The 9,478-nt window shown below is 38.0% G+C and overlaps 1 non-coding gene across 1 annotated transcript; it reads right to left on the bottom strand.

Annotated features, from left to right (window-relative positions):
* Nucleotides 1–644: 644 nt before the first annotated feature.
* Nucleotides 645–717, bottom strand: Trnap-agg58 (transfer RNA proline (anticodon AGG) 58). Its single transcript has one exon. It is a non-coding gene; the product is annotated as a tRNA-Pro (tRNA).
* Nucleotides 718–9,478: the final 8,761 nt, after the last annotated feature.

Below are 9,478 nucleotides of genomic sequence, written 5' to 3'. Positions count from 1 at the left end.
TCTCATTTCACATGCTCAATGCAATTAAACTTTATGAAGTGACTTTTCCCTCTCTGTAGCTAGACACACATTCTTTTCTCCTTTATGGGCCCCATGATATAGACTGCCCATTGAAGTAAAAAAAAACACATGATGTTGTAATCATTTGCATGCACATTTCTTCTCTTGCTAGCTCTGAGCTCTTTGAAAGTCTGTTCTATAATTTCTTGTTGTTAGCACCTAGCAGAATCACTGGTATAGGGCAAAGACTAATCGTTTGTTAAAGGAAAAAAATGAGGGACCATTTTCAGCTTACTTTCACAAATACAATCCTGTAAGGAAAAATATCTATTTCAGGTCTATAAAACCAGCGACTAGGAGGCTGAGAAGGTAGCATTGCTAGAAAGCTCAAGGCCAGTCTAGTCTAGAAAGTGAGATCTCATCTCTAGACACACAATATATGCATATATACACACGTGTGTGATTATATATTACAATAAAATTAGCTCATATTTAAACACATGATACATATTCTATACTCCAGGTATTAGCATATATATGTAATAGGATCCTTCTTATACAAGTTACTGAAAAGAGCTATTGTCATTTTGAGAACCTAGTTTACTGTTCTTTTTTTTTTTTTTGGTTCTTTTTTTTTTTTTTTTTTTGGAGCTGGGGATCGAACCCAGGGCCTTGTGCTTCCTAGGCAAGTGCTCTACCACTGAGCTAAATCCCCAACCCCTAGTTTACTGTTCTTAATATTAATGAGAAGGCAGAAGAGCCCAGGCCTTTCAGCGTAGCCCACCCAAAGACAGCCACTATTATTTCAGAGTAAAATTTTGCCTGCAGCATTGCTTTCTACTACCCAGAATGATTCTTGTTGCAGGAACAAATCGCAGAAAACACAAGCACTTTTCCAGAATGTTCAAGGTGAAAGAGAAAGCAAATGGCAGGCCAACTCTACAGTGCTAACTATGGGATGCTGTATAAAGCCAACAGAGCCACGTTCCCCCTAGACTTTCCGGATAGTACAGCAGTACTTCCGCGCTGCCGTGAACACAGATTTGTGACGTGAGAAAGTCTTGGCAGACAGCCACAGAGTAACACCAGATTCTATGGTTCCGTTTAGTTCTATTTCACTCAGATTTCTTAATTTTCTCATTTCCCATTTCTGATGTGTTAAATCGGGTGTTGGAAATAAATCACTGGAACAAGATGTTTGAGAACTCCGTTTCCTTCTCCACTTTGTCAGAAGTGCATTCATGTGTGATCACACACACCAAAACAGCTTCCTAGACTGTAGATATTTGAAGATTCGAGTTGATGTGAAGATGATACAATTTTGATTTTTTTCCCCTTTGGGGAGGACTTGAGGAAGTAGCTTGAAAATACTCCATTACTTACTCAGAATGACTTGCAGGGACCTGAGAAAGTTCTCTAAGTTGGTGGAGCAGAATGTGGCCAGTTGTCTAATAATGAATCTTGAAACTTGGCCACTTGCCCACTGCCTCCTAAAGGAACCAAGCACAGGTGGCGTGATGAACATTCTTGGTGATAGTTGTAGGGACTTTCTGTACTGAAGTTCAGCCTGGTGTCCTCTGGATTGACTTAGGCTTACTACTCCATATGTAAGTTAGCTGGATGACCATGAGTATTCTTCCAGGAACACAGCCAGAGGTGTCATGGAGGAAGGATGAAAATGAAAAGTTTAAAGGAAGATGTGTGGGTGGGAAGGAGTGAATCTCAAAAGATTCCAGCTGATGGAAGTCCAAGAATTTTAAGGACACAAATAAGTCTATGCCTTTTAAAGGGCAACCTTTTAAAGAGAATTTTTCTGGCAAACAGAAGTAAAATATGTGGTTGAATTCAGGGAGAGCAGGCTATGATTTAGTGCCTTCATAGAGTAGGTCAGAGAGGTTTCACCACAGCTCTGAGTAAATGGTTTGCTTAAGAGTGGACTACTGTGTTTTCTGATATGGAAAGTCAAAGTTCTCAGAGGTCACATGCAGGGTTGCAGAAATTGATATGCTAAGTGCTGAAAGCCAAAACATGTCTATCTTCTCAATTATCACAGTTCTCCTTTAAAGTTGGGTTTGTCATTCTAATTTTATATGCAAGAAATTAAAGGCCATAGAGGCAAGAAGTCTTGCCCACAGTAAATATATGGTAGACCTAGAATTCAGATTATTTTCTGCCTGACCTCAGCATCAGCTCTTTCTACCGTTTTCCTCATTTTTGTTTGGCATGCAGGAGCGTGTTCCTCAGACTGCTTACTCTGGTTTCAGTGGTCATCTCCAGGCTTGGAGAAACTGTGTCACTGGCTTGCAAACCCCTAATCACATCAGCGTCTAGCCTCTTGGCTCAATTACCCTGTCCTACTTGGGCACAGCCCAGTTCATTCTCTGGGTTAAAGAAGTCTTAAGTTGAGTACATGAAATATAGAACAACAAAACTTGATGGCTGGGTTTTCAGCAAACTACAAGATCAAAGTTAAACCAAATCTCAAATTGTGGCTCAAAACCCAAATAATGTATAAAACTCTAAAAGCAGATACATCTTACTCTGACACACTACACAGAACAAGATAGATTTGGACTTCCATATTCTGGTGCAAATGACAATCATTGATTCTTTTCTTTTTGCACATGAGTACAAAATATACCCTATGCTAATAGCTTGACCTTGCCCATCGTACTGGTAAATGCCTTGACTTATTCCACTGCAACTGTGCTGGCAAATAAAAATTGGGAGAAGTGTACAAACACAGTTTGTGTTTTGAACAGCAAGGGAAATTTTGGGAAAAGTTATGATACATTTTCAATAAAAAGTAAAGAGAGTAAGACTTAATTAAACATTTATTTGTAAATATCATAGAAACTACAAAACTCAAAAGTCTCTTTTTTTGGTGCAAGTTTCAATGTACTAGGGAGGATAAAAATGCGTACACAAATAACTCTGCTTCCATGTACATTTTCTGAAGCCTGCCAATAATTGAGTCTTTCCTCATAAAGTAAGTTATTATTGTGTTCCCAGAAGGAGGAATAAAATGTGAAACAATTGGTAGTCTCAGAAAGCGACATGTACTTAAGAAAGGCAGTTGATCAAAGAATGGTATATCCAAAAATGGAAAGACAAAATTCTAGGGCACTGTTACATTTATTTGTACTCACTAATATCAAAAGATGGGGAGACTTCCATTGTCCACTGTTGTCCCCTCTCACATCTGCAACATGTTGTTTTTATTATCTATGATAATTATATTATTATTGTTAATAAAAGCTTTTATTTTTCTAACTTCTCAGTGTTACTCACTATGTTAAAAGGTTCATATAAATTATCTCACAGTCACATTTAATCATCACACAAACCTAAAATCATAATATTATGATTTATTCACTATTATTTTGGTCCCTTGAGACAAGATACAGGATATTGTGTATTCCTGGCTGACTTCTAAGCTAATTCTGCTTAGCTCTCGAGTAGGAGCATTATAAGTGTGCATCACTATACTCACTATAAGTAATGTGATAGTCTAAGTTCCATGTTGAATATGAGAAAACAAATATCCAGGGACAGGAAAATGAATGAGAATTAGAGCAACAGAAGCACACACCAGAGTCAAATGTTGAGAAAACACAGGCCTATAGGTTCCAACTAGGTAAAGTGCTTTATTTAAATCAAGAAGTCTTGTGGTCATGGCATCTGAGGCAAGAAAAAGTTCTCTGTATAGAGGCAATTAAAGGAGAAGGATGATTTGAAAGGATAGTGCAGATTCTGATGAGGGTTTGAAGAGTGAGGAGATTTTCTATTAGTTTAGAAGAGCTTCTGACTGTGCAAAGGTGCTATCTTCTGTAGAAAATAGAGGAATTCTATAAAGGAAGAATTTGCTCTTCTAAAAGAAGACAAAGTGCCCTGGAGATACCCACGGAACTGTTATAACCTTGAACCCCTGGTTCATTAACTCCCAAGGCTCTCAAGAATAAATGTTCTATTCAGACTTCCAGATAATTCAATAATGGAAAAATTTATCATGAAGGGTTGAAAAAAATGTTCCTTCAGATGTTTCTGCTTTGCTTTTTTGTACAGCCTGTGTCTTTAGAATTTTCTGTGCTTCACAAATCCTACAAATCCAATAATTACACTCCTCTAAGTTCTTACAAGAGAGACAGATGTCTTATATATTTCCAAAGAAATAAAGAGGCATTGTCAGAGGCCAGAGGTCTCTGGATAATGACTTAGGTTTCTATCAAAAACTGCTTGACAGGAACATCTCCTATTGGGGTGTGCTATGTGTATGGGGGTGGGGTGGGAGAGAGAGAGGCAGAGAGAGAGAGAGAGAGAGAGAGAGAGAGAGAGAGAGAGAGAGTGTTTTTAAGGGAAATGTGTTGTGTAGTGCGTGAATATATGCATGTGCGGGAAGATACATATGCCCATGTATGAGTATGTTGAGGCCAGAGGTAGATGCCATCACTCTGCATTTGTCCATGAGTCGGGGCCTCTCACTGACCCAGTTCTCAACTTTTAAAATAGGTTTTTGGACAGAAAGTCCCAGTGATCCTTCTCTCTCTGCCCCCACCCTCAACCCTGAGATGGCAGGTTCATTTAAAAACACAGGTTTTAGGTGCTGGACTTCTGAATCAGGCCCTCATTCTTGTGTAGCAAACGTTTCTACCACTGAGCTATCTTCTGGCTCATTTTGATCTTCACTCAGGACCTTAGTATGAAAATTCACCTACAACATTAAAAATGATTTGCATTTCCAATCTGTAGGTTTTTCAGAGAATTGTGGTTCTTCATTTCTTTGGGCTCCAATAAGAGCATAAAACTGCAGCACATATATCTAGGTGAGTGACTGGCTGAGGTGCAATGTATTGCCAATCAGCCCATGTGCTGGTCTCTTATCTCCATGCCAAAGCTTTCTGACTCCTCTGCAACTGACTTGTTTAAAGAATTTTATTTTTCTTCAAAATTTGTAAAGAGACATAAATAGGATACAGGCAGCCATGACAAAATAGAAAATGAAGGCATGACATCCTTGACTATAATGTTCAAATTCTTCAGTGTTTTACACATGGAAAGAATTAAAAGTCTTCTTTCTAAATTAACTGTTGAAACTGGTTTTTTTAAAACAATCTTCCTGAATTCTAGGACTCTAAAACAAAAATGAATAATGGTACCCCAGTATTTTTTATATTCTTCCTGTCTGTCTGTCTTCTGTCTGTCTGTCTGTCTTCTGTCTGTCTGTCTATCTATCTACCTATCTCTATCTATCTATCTATCTATCTATCTATCTATCTATCTATCTATCTATCTACCTGTGGGGTAGTGCCGTAGTAGAGGTCAGAGGACAACTAGTCAGAATCAATCTTTTAAACCACGTGGTTTCTGGGGATTAATCTTAGGTCATCTACTTGATGGCAACTGAATTTTATCTGCTGAGCCATCATACTAGCCCAATACAAGTCTTTTATTAAATTATTCTCTCTGGCAGAAGTGATGGCTCTTAGTCTTTCCCTGAAACTAAGTGCTTCAGGCTTTTAATTATCTTCCAATAAGAACACTAATGTCCACTGAAATTTTTAATTTTTCTATGCTTACAATATAAGCAAACATTGCTTTTCTCACTAAATCTGTTATTTTATTAAGATATGTGATTGCATTATTTTGTGCAATAGAATCATTTTCTTTGTTTCTTTGTTTGCTTGCAGAGTCTCACTGTGTAGCTCAGGCTATCCTCCTCAAACTCTTGGCAATCTATTTGGCCTCAACTTCTCAGAGTCTGGATTATAGGCCTGAATTTCTTTGCTAAGATCAAGAATCTCTTTAAATGGAAATGATATTCCAAGGTCATTTATTTTCTATATATAAGTATATATATACATATTCATGCAAAGGCATGTAGGGACATGTGGTCATGTGTGAATATATTGGCCAGAGGTCAACATTAATTGACTTACTCTCTTCTTTATCTTATTTTTGTAACAAGATGTCTTATTGAACGCAGAGCTTACCAATGCAACTAGACTGGCTAGCCAGCAAACTTTATGATGCTTCATTTCTCTACCTCCATACTGGGAATTACAAATGCATGCTGGCATCCCCAGCTGTTTTACATATGTGCTAGGAATCTAAACTCGACTTCTCACGCTTTCACTACAAGCGTTTTACTGACTGATCATCTCCCTGGCTTACAGGTTCATTTGTACTAGAGGAGTCTTGTGGTTTTGTTTTGTTTTGGTTTTACCATTTCTGCCTAGTGAGTGTCTGTACTGTGTTGGGCAGTCCAAGTGGGATAATATTATCATGAAACTAAAACTGGAAACTTTCTGCATGTATCATTTTATGATCTGTTTTCTGAGTTTTGCTTCCTTTTGAAGTTTGGAATTTTAGCTCATTCTTTATTGATTCCTTATTAATTATGAAGCCACAAGCAGAATTCCTATCAATTCTTAATGACTGTCAGCCATTACTAACTATGCAGGAAAGATAGTACACATTAGGAGAAAAACTGTCTGTATTAGTATAGAAATTTTATAATTTTAGCTCTAAGTAAAGAAGATCAATATGAATGCTGAGAGGCTAATGAGTATAGAAAGGGTGGTGTGTGGTTAGTAATGCTTCGCTACTGTTGGAATCATTTAGCAAAAGTGTTTCATGAAAATCCCACCACAGAATCAAGATGCAAATGTTATAGCTCGTTTGCTGCCAGCACAGTCAGTGACATTTTATAATGTACATCTGTCAGCCAGAGATATAAATGAATGAGGTGAACCATGCAATTTGCCCTCGGGAAGTTCCATTAGAGACCCCAAAGTCTAATATTTATGAGGTCAGAATCAATTAATCAGATAGCTATATTGGCTTTTCAGCTCAGCAGGCTCTCTGCTCTACCACACTGCTGCAGTTCAAAGTCTTTCCTGTTTGGAAAAAGAGTGAGTTTGTATGTGCCACATAAAAGCTATTTTGTAAATCAATTACTATAGTAACACAGGATGGATTCAGCAGTAATTCATGGCCCTAGTGAAGAGAATGCAAAATGTGTTCTTATCCAAAATGTTTTATCTCAGTAGGAGTACTAAATATTATTTATGAGCCATGGTGGCCTCACCTCTCCCACAGTTTACTGAATGATAAATGCTATGAACAAAATAAAGGTTGATGTTTATTCTTGAGGAGGTGGTCCTGGAAGGAGAGCGCATACATAGAGCTGCCACGAAGTCAAATACACACTGAGAAGAAAGCAGAAATGGCCATCAGCAAAGATGACTCTGCTCAGAGCATATGTGTGCCCTGTGCACATGTGGATGGGGAATGAACTAAAAGACAGGGATGCCTTAGTGTCAATCAAAGGCAGACCAAATTTTGAAATGGATAGTAACTTAGAGGAGTTCTTTGGTAGATAGGCATTAGAATGAGCAAGAAGGCTAGTGCTGTGTTAGCAAAGATCTTAGGAATCACTCTTTTCTATGACCTAGTATACTGAGCAAACATAAAAAACTATATCCAAGGATTGTGGGCAACATCAAAACTGAGACAGAGACAATCCAAAATTTTCACCAAGTCTAGAAATTTACATAACTTTTCAAATGTTTGTCCAGACAAGCAGTAGGTGTCACAGGCTTGTAGACAGAGGAGTGCAGAGTTGGAAGCAGGACCCAGAAAACCAGTGAGCATGTGGACATCCACTGGTTTGCAGAGTCTACTCAGTTCTCAGGATAGTGAAAACTGCTGTTAGCAGGAGCTGTCTTTGGCAAAATGAACACGTGGCTTCAGCAAGGAAAATAATGCCACCTCCTCTTCATTTTCTTTCTGAAATCAGCTGAAAAACAGAAAGCAAAATGAATTTTAAAAAATCCACTGAGGTCAGACAAGGAGCACATGAACTATAAGTGCTGTTGTGAAATGTAAATCTGATGAGGAGACAGATTTCCCAATGTTTGGTTCACCAGGCACCTCAGAACCCAGACCACTAAGTATATATCTGTCAAATATATTCATTACGATTTTGAATGGTATGACATTAACTTTCATAGAAACTGCATTTAACTCAGTAGGAACAACACCTTTTCTTCTGCTGTTCTGTTTTTTCTTATTAAAATTCCTCTCCACCTCCCCTCTCTTTCTCCTCTTCATCTTCTCTTACCCCTCCCTCTGTCCTTCCTGGAACCCCTCTCCTTTTTCTTCTTCTGGCTTTAGATTGGACCCAGTCCTCCACAGGCTGACTACATACACTCTAAGGCTAAGGGATGCACTGTGCCTTTGAACTGGATCTCTGGGTCCTCACTTTTTAAGAGAAAGAGGAATTAATTCAAGTATTTAGTCAGGCAAATATAGAATCAAATCCTGTTTTTCCAAAAGTCCAAAAGTGCTTGCTTTGCTGAAGCAAGGATGGATGCTGAGTTTAAGAAGGAGCATTGAGAAAACACCTAATGTTTGACTTGTATCCCACATTTACCATCTTGTCAAACTTCAACTGTACTTGAAGACAAGGGAATTTTCTACTTATTAAATCCCATCTAAACAATTTTGAAATACCCAAGGATAGACAAATGGTTATATCTATTATATATAATATATTGTATTAGATATATGGATTATAAGATATCTATCTATATATTACAATTATATACACACACATATATATACATGCATACATACATACATACATACATACATACATACATACATACATAAAATTAGGGCTTGACATCACTAATGAACCCTTTCTGCACAGTGTATTAAGGGTAAGGAGTATAGCTTGTCTTCTGAAGCTATCCCACATTTTATGTCAAGGAATGCAGTGCTGAAGGAAGGCAGAGGACAGCATGAAGTCCTCCTTTCTGCAGAGTGGAGGAGAGTTCAGAAGAGTCAATCGGTTTTGCATTGCTGGTTAGTAGCAGCTGGAAAGGAAAAGCTGAGTGGCAAGTCACTGTGTTCCCTAGCACCCCTCCAGCACAAAGCACTCGAAGCTCTGAAGATCTTGATCAACATGTGTCAAAATTAGCGTACGTGGTGATTGAGTTAATCCTTGCTCCATGGGGCCAAGCCTTGACGAGTTTGGACATATAAGTAGAACACATGTTACAAACCTGCATTCTTTCTTTCCATAGCATGAATGTGTTTATATAAAGGACCCCAAATAACTCTGTTTGGAAAGAGATACGTCAAGTTGTTTTTACCACAGCAATGACATTCTGATCTTGAGATGTCACAATTTTCCCCCAAAACATGCAAAGTACCTAAATTACCTAAGAAAAAAAGGGAATGAGCTTTTAGAGAGGTCAGTTTTTACTTAGAGGGACCATCTTGTAATATCTGATGCTATAGTCTTAGGTTATACTTTGGTAGAATTGTTTCTTCTCAGATGACTGTGTATATACACTTATCCTGGTTTGGCATAGTTTTAATCATGGCAAAATCCATTCACTTGCATTGTAACCCTTCACTGATGGTTCATTATGAATTCTGTTTGCTTGACAAGATGAGAAAAGAAGTCTGG

The sequence above is a fragment of the Rattus norvegicus genome, chromosome 17, assembly GCF_036323735.1.
Source record: "Rattus norvegicus strain BN/NHsdMcwi chromosome 17, GRCr8, whole genome shotgun sequence".
Classification (NCBI taxonomy): domain Eukaryota; kingdom Metazoa; phylum Chordata; class Mammalia; order Rodentia; family Muridae; genus Rattus; species Rattus norvegicus.
Note: the sequence above shows the minus strand (reverse complement) of the source record. Positions and strands in the feature narration are given on the sequence as shown.